This window comes from Oncorhynchus clarkii, unplaced genomic scaffold, assembly GCF_045791955.1.
Source record: "Oncorhynchus clarkii lewisi isolate Uvic-CL-2024 unplaced genomic scaffold, UVic_Ocla_1.0 unplaced_contig_753_pilon_pilon, whole genome shotgun sequence".
NCBI lineage: Eukaryota > Metazoa > Chordata > Actinopteri > Salmoniformes > Salmonidae > Oncorhynchus > Oncorhynchus clarkii.
Genome location: NW_027258317.1, coordinates 44,718 through 57,741, shown reverse-complemented (window position 1 = coordinate 57,741; position 13,024 = coordinate 44,718). Strand labels below are relative to the sequence as shown.

The 13,024-nt window shown below is 40.3% G+C and overlaps 3 non-coding genes across 3 annotated transcripts; all 3 read right to left on the bottom strand.

The window, feature by feature from the left end:
• Positions 1-6,875: 6,875 nt before the first annotated feature.
• Positions 6,876-6,994, bottom strand: LOC139396639 (5S ribosomal RNA). Its single transcript, XR_011630807.1, has one exon. It is a non-coding gene; the product is annotated as a 5S ribosomal RNA (ribosomal RNA).
• Positions 6,995-8,207: 1,213 nt separating this feature from the next.
• On the bottom strand, positions 8,208-8,326 carry LOC139396648 (5S ribosomal RNA). The gene has a single exon (XR_011630814.1). It is a non-coding gene; the product is annotated as a 5S ribosomal RNA (ribosomal RNA).
• A 1,205-nt stretch (positions 8,327-9,531) lies between these two features.
• LOC139396647 (5S ribosomal RNA) lies at positions 9,532-9,650 on the bottom strand. Its single transcript, XR_011630813.1, has one exon. It is a non-coding gene; the product is annotated as a 5S ribosomal RNA (ribosomal RNA).
• Positions 9,651-13,024: the final 3,374 nt, after the last annotated feature.

Genomic DNA, 13,024 nt, shown 5'->3' with positions numbered 1-13,024 from the left:
CATGTAGTCCAATAAAAAGACACAACATTATTAGGGCGATAAATAAAAGGCAGTTGCTCCACGCATGACACAAGAGTACCCTCTACTGGAGCAAAAAGCTTACAGCACCTGGTATTCCCAGGCGGTCTCCCATCCAAGTACTAACCAGGCCCGACCCTGCTTAGCTTCCGAGATCGGACGAGATCGGGCGTATTTTTTTTTTTTTTTTTTTTTTTTATTATGAAAAATCGTACAATATTTGCAACATTCAGTCAGTAATAATTAAGGATGAACAATTCACCCTTTTAATAACATCAGAAGAGTAATAGAAGAAAACCAATTTAAAACACAGTCATTCACTAATTCCAATTAATAATTAAATGCAAGTTTCCCATTTGACATTATTTCAATAAAAGTACTCCCCCACACAAACAGTTTTTCAAAATTTCCTCCCCCGTATTTATATATTATCTCTGTATCATTTTCTAAAGTCCTCCTAAAAAGACCTTCCACACTCACACATTTCCCTTCATAATGACCCATATTCCTTCTTTGTCTTACAGCATATCTAGCATGACTTAAAACATAATTAACCAAATTAAAATTCAAAACTTTACTTTTCCCATTAATACCAAAAAGAAAGAATCTCCTCCATTCCACCCCATTAAAAATCTCCTCCCCCCAATGTTTTACTAAAAGCCCTTTTAAAAACTCATGAAAATCTTTTAACCTGCTACATTCAACGAAAAAGTGCATAAAATGTTCCACCCCCGTACCACAAATATCACATTCTCTTTTAATATCCCTATTTATTTGATGCAAAACCACATTTGTAAAAATCCTATTATGTTTCAATTTAAAATCATTGTCTTCACACTCTATAGAATTATATTTTACATTTACATTCTTCCATATTGATTTCACATCCATATTTGCAAACACCCTTGACCACACTTTTTCCGATGCAGGAACTTTTATCTCTTTTAAAATACATTTACTATAAACCATTTTAACTTTTAACCCTGATAAATCATGTTTCTCCCCATTACTTTCACAATATAAAACCGGTAAACCCCTAGATCTTTTAGCCACCTCTTTATTTATTAAAATCACCCACTCCCCAGGAATACATCCTAATATTTTCTTGTACATATTCTCCACTGTAGTTTTACTAATCTCTTCATCTATTTCAACCACATTATCATATATTGCCTGCAACGGAAGGAACCCAGGAATTACCTCATATACTATGTCACCTATCTGCCTCATCCCAGCCCTCATAAAGTATTTACAAAACAACGTCATATCTTTAGACTTGATCTTTGGATTTAAAAATATCGGCTGATTTAAAATGTTTTCTAAGATGGTACATTCATAAGAAATATTTGGTAAAAATTGCCCCCAAGCCCCAAACACTTCTTTATAAAACAACGGTATATTTTCTAACATTTCCTGTTTCACACACATCAATAAACCATTATCCCCAATCCTCCCAACCTTATTCAAATACTCTTTAAAAAACCTTTTCCACCCATAATCCAATTCACCATATAAATATTTCCTTACCATTTTCACTCTTATTGCTATTTTCCTTACCCTTAAATCCACCAACTTCAAACCCCCCTCCTCATAACCTGCAATCAAAGTTTTAAAAGCTATTTTCACCCCCTTCCCGTCCCATAAAAAATCAACTAAGATCTTATTCATTTCAGATAAAACCCATTCTGGCATATCCAAAACATTCATTACATAAATAAAAATTGACATCAACAAGGAATTTATCACAATGACTTTCCCTTTTAACTTCAAAGACCTCCCCCTCCACATATTTACTACCTTCCTAACTTTATTTATCACACCACTCCATGTCAAATCCCTAGCTTCTATTTCATTCACCCCTAAAAACACTCCTAACACCTTAAAATAATCTTTTACCACCTTAAAAGTAAAATTCCCCTCATTAATCTTCCCAATATACATTACAACTGACTTCTCCATATTAACCTTTGCCCCTGATGCTTGTCCATATACTTTAAAACACTCCATCACCCTTTTTACACTTCCCTCATCTCTAACTGTTATAGTGGTATCATCTGCGTATTGATGAATCAAACTAAAACCTCCTTGTGGAGTCTGTACACAATTTATAAGATGATCTTTTTTTAAAAATGCTGCTAAAGGTTCCACCGATAAAACAAATAATAAAGCTGATAAAGGGCATCCCTGTCTCACAGATCTCTCAAGAATAAAAGAATCAGTTAAAACCCCATTACACTTCACCCTACTTTTTGCCTTCTTATATAATAATTTTATCCATCCTATTATTCTATTACCAAAACCATATTTATCCATTACCCTAAACATAAAATCATGCTCTACCCTATCAAAGGCTTTATTTAAATCTATGCTTAAAACTATTCCCCCCATCTTATCATGATTCATTTTATTTATCACATCTCTAATCGTATTAATTGTATCGGCAATATCTCTACCAGGCACACTATAATTCTGTGTAGGTGCTATAATATCATTTAAAACTTGCTTCATTCTATTTGCCAGGATCTTAGCTAAAATCTTATAATCCGAATTTAACAAACTAATTGGCCTATAATTCTCCAGTTTCAATTTGCTCCCCTTATTTTTATATAAAATCGTTATCAGCCCTGTCACCATAGATTCTGAAACACTATTATTATCCTCCATATATTGATAAACTTCCAATAAAATAGGTGCTAAAAAACTTTCATATACTTTATAAAATTCTGCAATTATTCCATCCACACCAGGACTCTTATTTACTTGTAACCCCCTAATCGCATCTTTAACTTCATTCACTGTTATCTTCCCATCACACATTTGTTTATCCTCTACATTAATTTGCACATCCACACTATTCAATATCTCCTTTACACACCCCTCATCCACCTCCCCTTTCTTAAATAAATCCTTATAAAAATTCTGCACTGTTTCTAATATCTCTACATAATCATTAACAACTTCACCCTTTACATTTTCAATCTCTCTAATATATGTTCTCCTCTGTTTATTCTTCTCTAAACCAAGAAAAAATGAAGTACATTTCTCCCCCTCTAAAACATACTTTGCCCTACTTCTTATAATTGCACCCTTACACTTATCTATTTCATATTTACTCAATTTTGCTTTTAAATCTAAAAACGTTTCTACATTATAATTAGGTTCACTGTCACACTTCCCCATTTCTTCATCCAATCTAGCCCTCAACTCATTTTCTTCTCTTTTCATCCTTCCTCGCTTTTTCCTTGCATATCTTATACTAAAAACTTTTATTTTTTCCTTAACCTTGTCCCACCATAAACACTTATCATTCTCTTTCCGCTTATCCTCTATTTCACATGCTATCAAAGATTTAAGGTGTTTCCCATATTCCTCATCTTCTAAATACCCTGCATTCATACACCATATCCCACCCCCTGTTCTTTCCTCATCTAAACCCACTGAAAATGTTAAACCTGCATGATCACTAAAAGTTGTAAAAACATACTTAATAGCTTTCATAAAATTCCTCAAACCTTCTTTTACTAAAACCAGATCAATCCTAGTTTGTTTCAAAACCCCTAAAACCACCTGCCTTCTAGAAAATTCTCTTTTGTCTGGATTTTCCTCTCTCCACATATCAATCATTCCTTTTTCTAACATCATCTTCTTTAAAACCCCCCTAGATACATCACTTCTAAAAATAGCTCCCCTTGTCATATCCAGTCTATCCATTTTAATATTAAAATCCCCAACTACAATACAGTTCCCCTCACACCATTTCCCTAATTCTAAAAATAAATCTTTGCGCTCTATTTCAGTATTAGGAGCATAAATATTTATAATTCTAAAAACCATATTCATATATTCAAAATCTAAAATTAAAATCCTCCCGTTATTATCATTATATATATGTTTCACATTCTCTACTACATCCTTCCTCAATAAAATTGCAACACCACTTGAATTCCCCCTACCATTGTTAACAAAAATAAAATCTCTCCATATTTTTCTTACTTCTAAAATACATACGTTGTCCCAATGTGTTTCTTGAAGACATAAAATATCGGAATTCTCCATTTTTACAATTCTTTGAAATTTTTCCATTGTTCTTAAACCGTTTGCATTGATTGACATAAAATTAACCATTCCAATAAATAGTAAAAATAATACATATTTTCTCATTTACCTCTATCTGTTGTCATGTTTTCTTCCTTTTCTATCCTTTTTCGCCTCCGCCACCGCTTTCCTCTTCCTGTAGCCCTCCCATTTTCTGTCAATCTGTTCCATGTCATCTGAATCTGAAATGGATTCTAAATCCATCTCTTCCACGTAACTTAAACTCTTCTTTCTAGTGCCTGTTGTGCTTTCTGTATCCATTTGCGTTTCCTGTATTATTGTCAGCATCTCACTCCCCTCCACTTCACCTTCTTCCGAGGCACCCACATAGCCCGAGGTCCCCCCCAAAATCTGTGAGTCCCCAGTTCCTCCACCCAGCCCACTCCCCCCCTCCTCCTGAAAGCTCCCTCTTCTTATTGCTGAGTCCATACTGCTCCCTATTTCATTCGTCTTCTGTTCGATCTTCTCCCTTCTTGCGTTCTCCGTCTCTCCACCCTCCACCACGTCCTCTCCTCCATCATCTTCTTCTGGTCTCGGTGATACATCAGTCTCCACAAAGAGATCCTGGCTCCTCTCCTCATTCACAACCTCTCCACAGTTGCACTCGTCAGTTCTCATGCGACATCCTTCGCAAAATGCCCTTTCCTTTCCACCTACACATTCTCTTGCATAATGCCCTTGCTTCCCACACTTATAACATTTGAATTCAGGGCAGTCCTTCAAAATGTGACCAGGCTGAATACAGAGCCTACAAACTCTGACCTGCTTGTCATGAATGACTCTAAAGTACTCTCCTCCTTCAAGTGTGTCAAACCTTGTAGAGTACGGCAATGATTTCACAGTGTCCGTAAATTTCACTTTGCAGTATCTTGTTCCATCTGCTATCTCCGTCCCTGGCCAAACTCTCCTCCTGATTTCAGAGACTGCTGATACACCCCAGCTACCTAGCTTGGCCAATATAGCGTTGTCTTCCATATACACAGGCAAATTCATAAAAGAGACTATAAGTTCATTGGAAACCATGTCTCTTGCCATAATTCTTGTTTCTTTAATCATAAATCCATCCATTAAGCGCTCTTTTCCTTTTCCATTTCTCATCGTGACCTCATACTTTCTTTTCTCCTTTTACTCTACATCCCACCACCTCTCCACACACCTCTTTAATCGCACGTAGTAATTCCATCGTCGTGACCCTATCTTCTCCCATCAACTCCACTGCCACCGTAAATTCTTTGCCATATTTCATCTCTCCTTCATCTCCATTTTTCTTCCGTTGAGCATTTTCTTTGTCTTTGTCCGTTCCATTAGCCATTGCCATGTTGTCCGTCATTGTAAAAAACCTTAACCCAAAAAACTCTCCCCCAAGCAGCAAAACTGCAAAGGGGGAAAAAACGAACCAAACTTAAACTTGTTCAAATGCCAAAAATCTAAATTATACTTCAAAAAACGTTGAAAATAACCAAAAAAGCTCTCAAGCAAACAAACACTCACTCACTCACGACTTAATTACCAACACCTGTCTCACTTTCCAAACAGGAAGTGCTCACTCAGGCTGGTATGGCCGTAAGCGAAGGGAACTCTCTTGGTACACTATATAAAGTCAATGTGCCGCTCATTCATCGGGAGACAGAGAAATGTCCACGTTGTGACACACTGACAAAGCTCAAACCTTGCTTACATTTCCTTTCCAGCCCATATATTTCACTCTTGTGGGGGGGGGGGGGGGGGCATATCCTATGTTCACACTTATGACAACTTCATGGACTAGGGCCCTATATAATACGGCGCGCCCACACGGAATCACGGAATCCAGACTTTAAACCGAAATTCAACAATATTCAAAAATGTTTTGAACTAAGGAGGAAATCAACAAAATCCTTTCAACTTGTTAGAAAATGCATTCATTTGCCCAAGAGAATCATTAGACATCATCAACAAAATGCATCAGTGATTCCTATTTCCACGCAACTTTCAGAAACAGCACAGGACTGCCCAGTTTCTGTGCGCATGCGTGCGGAGCGCGCGCAGGTCTACACTTTGTGTAGCCGTTAGCGTTGAGGCTAATGATTACCTTCTTCTGGTAGAGAAGGAAAGGCTTCCCACAAAAACCTTCTCAATGAAATGTTAACTGCAAAGTAGCCTATGCCAGCTTGGCAGAATTATATCATCATTATTTGCATCCATCCAGTGGCCATTTGTTTTGCAAACTCCGCAATCACATGAGCGCTACAGCAACACCGCTTAACCAAACAAAGGTCTCTTCCTGGCGCACACTTGCGTTTAAAGGGTAACTACACCCCAAAATCGATATGTCTTCAATTTTTCCCAGACCTCAAAAGTGGTCTCCTGCTAGGGTTTTAAATGTTGTCGTGGACATAGAACATCCAATCGTGTTATATTTCGATTAAAAAGGTGTGCTTTTGAGAGCGCAAACCTGGAGAAGCAGGGATAAACGGTAAACCGGGAAATGTAAACAGAGGAGAGGTTGGAATTTTTTTTTGGGGGGGGGGGGGGTCAGGCAAAACATTGAAGGGATTTTAACGGGCCCTAATGGACGACAGACATTGACAGTCTAAAAACAAATGCTGAATGTAGTGCCTACATTTCGAGGGAAACGCACTGTCCATGATTGGATTTGATCAGGGCAGGGCAGCACTAACAAACTGCATGTAGTCCAATAAAAAGACACAACATTATTAGGGCGATAAATAAAAGGCAGTTGCTCCACGCATGACACAAGAGTACCCTCTACTGGAGCAAAAAGCTTACAGCACCTGGTATTCCCAGGCGGTCTCCCATCCAAGTACTAACCAGGCCCGACCCTGCTTAGCTTCCGAGATCGGACGAGATCGGGCGTATTCAGGCTGGTATGGCCGTAAGCGAAGGGAACTCTCTTGGTACACTATATAAAGTCAATGTGCCGCTCATTCATCGGGAGACAGAGAAATGTCCACGTTGTGACACACTGACAAAGCTCAAACCTTGCTTACATTTCCTTTCCAGCCCATATATTTCACTCTTGTGGGGGGGGGGGGGGGGGGGGGGGGGCATATCCTATGTTCACACTTATGACAACTTCATGGACTAGGGCCCTATATAATACGGCGCGCCCACACGGAATCACGGAATCCAGACTTTAAACCGAAATTCAACAATATTCAAAAATGTTTTGAACTAAGGAGGAAATCAACAAAATCCTTTCAACTTGTTAGAAAATGCATTCATTTGCCCAAGAGAATCATTAGACATCAACAAAATGCATCAGTGATTCGTATTTCCACGCAACTTTCAGAAACAGCACAGGACTGCCCAGTTTCTGTGCGCATGCGTGCGGAGCGCGCGCAGGTCTACACTTTGTGTAGCCGTTAGCGTTGAGGCTAATGATTACCTTCTTCTGGTAGAGAAGGAAAGGCTTCCCACAAAAACCTTCTCAATGAAATGTTAACTGCAAAGTAGCCTATGCCAGCTTGGCAGAATTATATCATCATTATTTGCATCCATCCAGTGGCCATTTGTTTTGCAAACTCCGCAATCACATGAGCGCTACAGCAACACCGCTTAACCAAACAAAGGTCTCTTCCTGGCGCACACTTGCGTTTAAAGGGTAACTACACCCCAAAATCGATATGTCTTCAATTTTTCCCAGACCTCAAAAGTGGTCTCCTGCTAGGGTTTTAAATGTTGTCGTGGACATAGAACATCCAATCGTGTTATATTTCGATTAAAAAGGTGTGCTTTTGAGAGCGCAAACCTGGAGAAGCAGGGATAAACGGTAAACCGGGAAATGTAAACGGAGGAGAGGTTGGAATTTTTTTTTGGGGGGGGGGGGGGGGGGGGGGGGGGGGGTCAGGCAAAACATTGAAGGGATTTTACAGGGCCCTAATGGACGACAGACATTGACAGTCTAAAAACAAATGCTGAATGTAGTGCCTACATTTCGAGGGAAACGCACTGTCCATGATTGGATTTGATCAGGGCAGGGCAGCACTAACAAACTGCATGTAGTCCAATAAAAAGACACAACATTATTAGGGCGATAAATAAAAGGCAGTTGCTCCACGCATGACACAAGAGTACCCTCTACTGGAGCAAAAAGCTTACAGCACCTGGTATTCCCAGGCGGTCTCCCATCCAAGTACTAACCAGGCCCGACCCTGCTTAGCTTCCGAGATCGGACGAGATCGGGCGTATTCAGGCTGGTATGGCCGTAAGCGAAGGGAACTCTCTTGGTACACTATATAAAGTCAATGTGCCGCTCATTCATCGGGAGACAGAGAAATGTCCACGTTGTGACACACTGACAAAGCTCAAACCTTGCTTACATTTCCTTTCCAGCCCATATATTTCACTCTTGTGGGGGGGGGGGGGGGGAGGGCATATCCTATGTTCACACTTATGACAACTTCATGGACTAGGGCCCTATATAATACGGCGCGCCCACACGGAATCACGGAATCCAGACTTTAAACCGAAATTCAACAATATTCAAAAATGTTTTGAACTAAGGAGGAAATCAACAAAATCCTTTCAACTTGTTAGAAAATGCATTCATTTGCCCAAGAGAATCATTAGACATCATCAACAAAATGCATCAGTGATTCGTATTTCCACGCAACTTTCAGAAACAGCACAGGACTGCCCAGTTTCTGTGCGCATGCGTGCGGAGCGCGCGCAGGTCTACACTTTGTGTAGCCGTTAGCGTTGAGGCTAATGATTACCTTCTTCTGGTAGAGAAGGAAAGGCTTCCCACAAAAACCTTCTCAATGAAATGTTAACTGCAAAGTAGCCTATGCCAGCTTGGCAGAATTATATCATCATTATTTGCATCCATCCAGTGGCCATTTGTTTTGCAAACTCCGCAATCACATGAGCGCTACAGCAACACCGCTTAACCAAACAAAGGTCTCTTCCTGGCGCACACTTGCGTTTAAAGGGTAACTACACCCCAAAATCGATATGTCTTCAATTTTTCCCAGACCTCAAAAGTGGTCTCCTGCTAGGGTTTTAAATGTTGTCGTGGACATAGAACATCCAATCGTGTTATATTTCGATTAAAAAGGTGTGCTTTTGAGAGCGCAAACCTGGAGAAGCAGGGATAAACGGTAAACCGGGAAATGTAAACGGAGGAGAGGTTGGAATTTTTTTTGGGGGGGGGGGGGGGGGGGGGGGGTCAGGCAAAACATTGAAGGGATTTTAACGGGCCCTAATGGACGACAGACATTGACAGTCTAAAAACAAATGCTGAATGTAGTGCCTACATTTCGAGGGAAACGCACTGTCCATGATTGGATTTGATCAGGGCAGGGCAGCACTAACAAACTGCATGTAGTCCAATAAAAAGACACAACATTATTAGGGCGATAAATAAAAGGCAGTTGCTCCACGCATGACACAAGAGTACCCTCTACTGGAGCAAAAAGCTTACAGCACCTGGTATTCCCAGGCGGTCTCCCATCCAAGTACTAACCAGGCCCGACCCTGCTTAGCTTCCGAGATCGGACGAGATCGGGCGTATTCAGGCTGGTATGGCCGTAAGCGAAGGGAACTCTCTTGGTACACTATATAAAGTCAATGTGCCGCTCATTCATCGGGAGACAGAGAAATGTCCACGTTGTGACACACTGACAAAGCTCAAACCTTGCTTACATTTCCTTTCCAGCCCATATATTTCACTCTTGTGGGGGGGGGGGGGGGGGCATATCCTATGTTCACACTTATGACAACTTCATGGACTAGGGCCCTATATAATACGGCGCGCCCACACGGAATCACGGAATCCAGACTTTAAACCGAAATTCAACAATATTCAAAAATGTTTTGAACTAAGGAGGAAATCAACAAAATCCTTTCAACTTGTTAGAAAATGCATTCATTTGCCCAAGAGAATCATTAGACATCAACAAAATGCATCAGTGATTCGTATTTCCACGCAACTTTCAGAAACAGCACAGGACTGCCCAGTTTCTGTGCGCATGCGTGCGGAGCGCGCGCAGGTCTACACTTTGTGTAGCCGTTAGCGTTGAGGCTAATGATTACCTTCTTCTGGTAGAGAAGGAAAGGCTTCCCACAAAAACCTTCTCAATGAAATGTTAACTGCAAAGTAGCCTATGCCAGCTTGGCAGAATTATATCATCATTATTTGCATCCATCCAGTGGCCATTTGTTTTGCAAACTCCGCAATCACATGAGCGCTACAGCAACACCGCTTAACCAAACAAAGGTCTCTTCCTGGCGCACACTTGCGTTTAAAGGGTAACTACACCCCAAAATCGATATGTCTTCAATTTTTCCCAGACCTCAAAAGTGGTCTCCTGCTAGGGTTTTAAATGTTGTCGTGGACATAGAACATCCAATCGTGTTATATTTCGATTAAAAAGGTGTGCTTTTGAGAGCGCAAACCTGGAGAAGCAGGGATAAACGGTAAACCGGGAAATGTAAACGGAGGAGAGGTTGGAATTTTTTTTTGGGGGGGGGGGGGGGGGGTCAGGCAAAACATTGAAGGGATTTTAACGGGCCCTAATGGACGACAGACATTGACAGTCTAAAAACAAATGCTGAATGTAGTGCCTACATTTCGAGGGAAACGCACTGTCCATGATTGGATTTGATCAGGGCAGGGCAGCACTAACAAACTGCATGTAGTCCAATAAAAAGACACAACATTATTAGGGCGATAAATAAAAGGCAGTTGCTCCACGCATGACACAAGAGTACCCTCTACTGGAGCAAAAAGCTTACAGCACCTGGTATTCCCAGGCGGTCTCCCATCCAAGTACTAACCAGGCCCGACCCTGCTTAGCAAGGGAACTCTCTTGGTACACTATATAAAGTCAATGTGCCGCTCATTCATCGGGAGACAGAGAAATGTCCACGTTGTGACACACTGACAAAGCTCAAACCTTGCTTACATTTCCTTTCCAGCCCATATATTTCACTCTTGTGGGGGGGGGGGGGGGGCGGAGGGCATATCCTATGTTCACACTTATGACAACTTCATGGACTAGGGCCCTATATAATACGGCGCGCCCACACGGAATCACGGAATCCAGACTTTAAACCGAAATTCAACAATATTCAAAAATGTTTTGAACTAAGGAGGAAATCAACAAAATCCTTTCAACTTGTTAGAAAATGCATTCATTTGCCCAAGAGAATCATTAGACATCAACAAAATGCATCAGTGATTCGTATTTCCACGCAACTTTCAGAAACAGCACAGGACTGCCCAGTTTCTGTGCGCATGCGTGCGGAGCGCGCGCAGGTCTACACTTTGTGTAGCCGTTAGCGTTGAGGCTAATGATTACCTTCTTCTGGTAGAGAAGGAAAGGCTTCCCACAAAAACCTTCTCAATGAAATGTTAACTGCAAAGTAGCCTATGCCAGCTTGGCAGAATTATATCATCATTATTTGCATCCATCCAGTGGCCATTTGTTTTGCAAACTCCGCAATCACATGAGCGCTACAGCAACACCGCTTAACCAAACAAAGGTCTCTTCCTGGCGCACACTTGCGTTTAAAGGGTAACTACACCCCAAAATCGATATGTCTTCAATTTTTCCCAGACCTCAAAAGTGGTCTCCTGCTAGGGTTTTAAATGTTGTCGTGGACATAGAACATCCAATCGTGTTATATTTCGATTAAAAAGGTGTGCTTTTGAGAGCGCAAACCTGGAGAAGCAGGGATAAACGGTAAACCGGGAAATGTAAACGGAGGAGAGGTTGGAATTTTTTTTTGGGGGGGGGGGGGTCAGGCAAAACATTGAAGGGATTTTAACGGGCCCTAATGGACGACAGACATTGACAGTCTAAAAACAAATGCTGAATGTAGTGCCTACATTTCGAGGGAAACGCACTGTCCATGATTGGATTTGATCAGGGCAGGGCAGCACTAACAAACTGCATGTAGTCCAATAAAAAGACACAACATTATTAGGGCGATAAATAAAAGGCAGTTGCTCCACGCATGACACAAGAGTACCCTCTACTGGAGCAAAAAGCTTACAGCACCTGGTATTCCCAGGCGGTCTCCCATCCAAGTACTAACCAGGCCCGACCCTGCTTAGCTTCCGAGATCGGACGAGATCGGGCGTATTTTTTTTTTTTTTTTTAATTAAGGATGAACAATTCACCCTTTTAATAACATCAGAAGAGTAATAGAAGAAAACCAATTTAAAACACAGTCATTCACTAATTCCAATTAATAATTAAATGCAAGTTTCCCATTTGACATTATTTCAATAAAAGTACTCCCCCACACAAACAGTTTTTCAAAATTTCCTCCCCCGTATTTATATATTATCTCTGTATCATTTTCTAAAGTCCTCCTAAAAAGACCTTCCACACTCACACATTTCCCTTCATAATGACCCATATTCCTTCTTTGTCTTACAGCATATCTAGCATGACTTAAAACATAATTAACCAAATTAAAATTCAAAACTTTACTTTTCCCATTAATACCAAAAAGAAAGAATCTCCTCCATTCCACCCCATTAAAAATCTCCTCCCCCCAATGTTTTACTAAAAGCCCTTTTAAAAACTCATGAAAATCTTTTAACCTGCTACATTCAACGAAAAAGTGCATAAAATGTTCCACCCCCGTACCACAAATATCACATTCTCTTTTAATATCCCTATTTATTTGATGCAAAACCACATTTGTAAAAATCCTATTATGTTTCAATTTAAAATCATTGTCTTCACACTCTATAGAATTATATTTTACATTTACATTCTTCCATATTGATTTCACATCCATATTTGCAAACACCCTTGACCACACTTTTTCCGATGCAGGAACTTTTATCTCTTTTAAAATACATTTACTATAAACCATTTTAACTTTTAACCCTGATAAATCATGTTTCTCCCCATTACTTTCACAATATAAAACCGGTAAACCCCTAGATCTT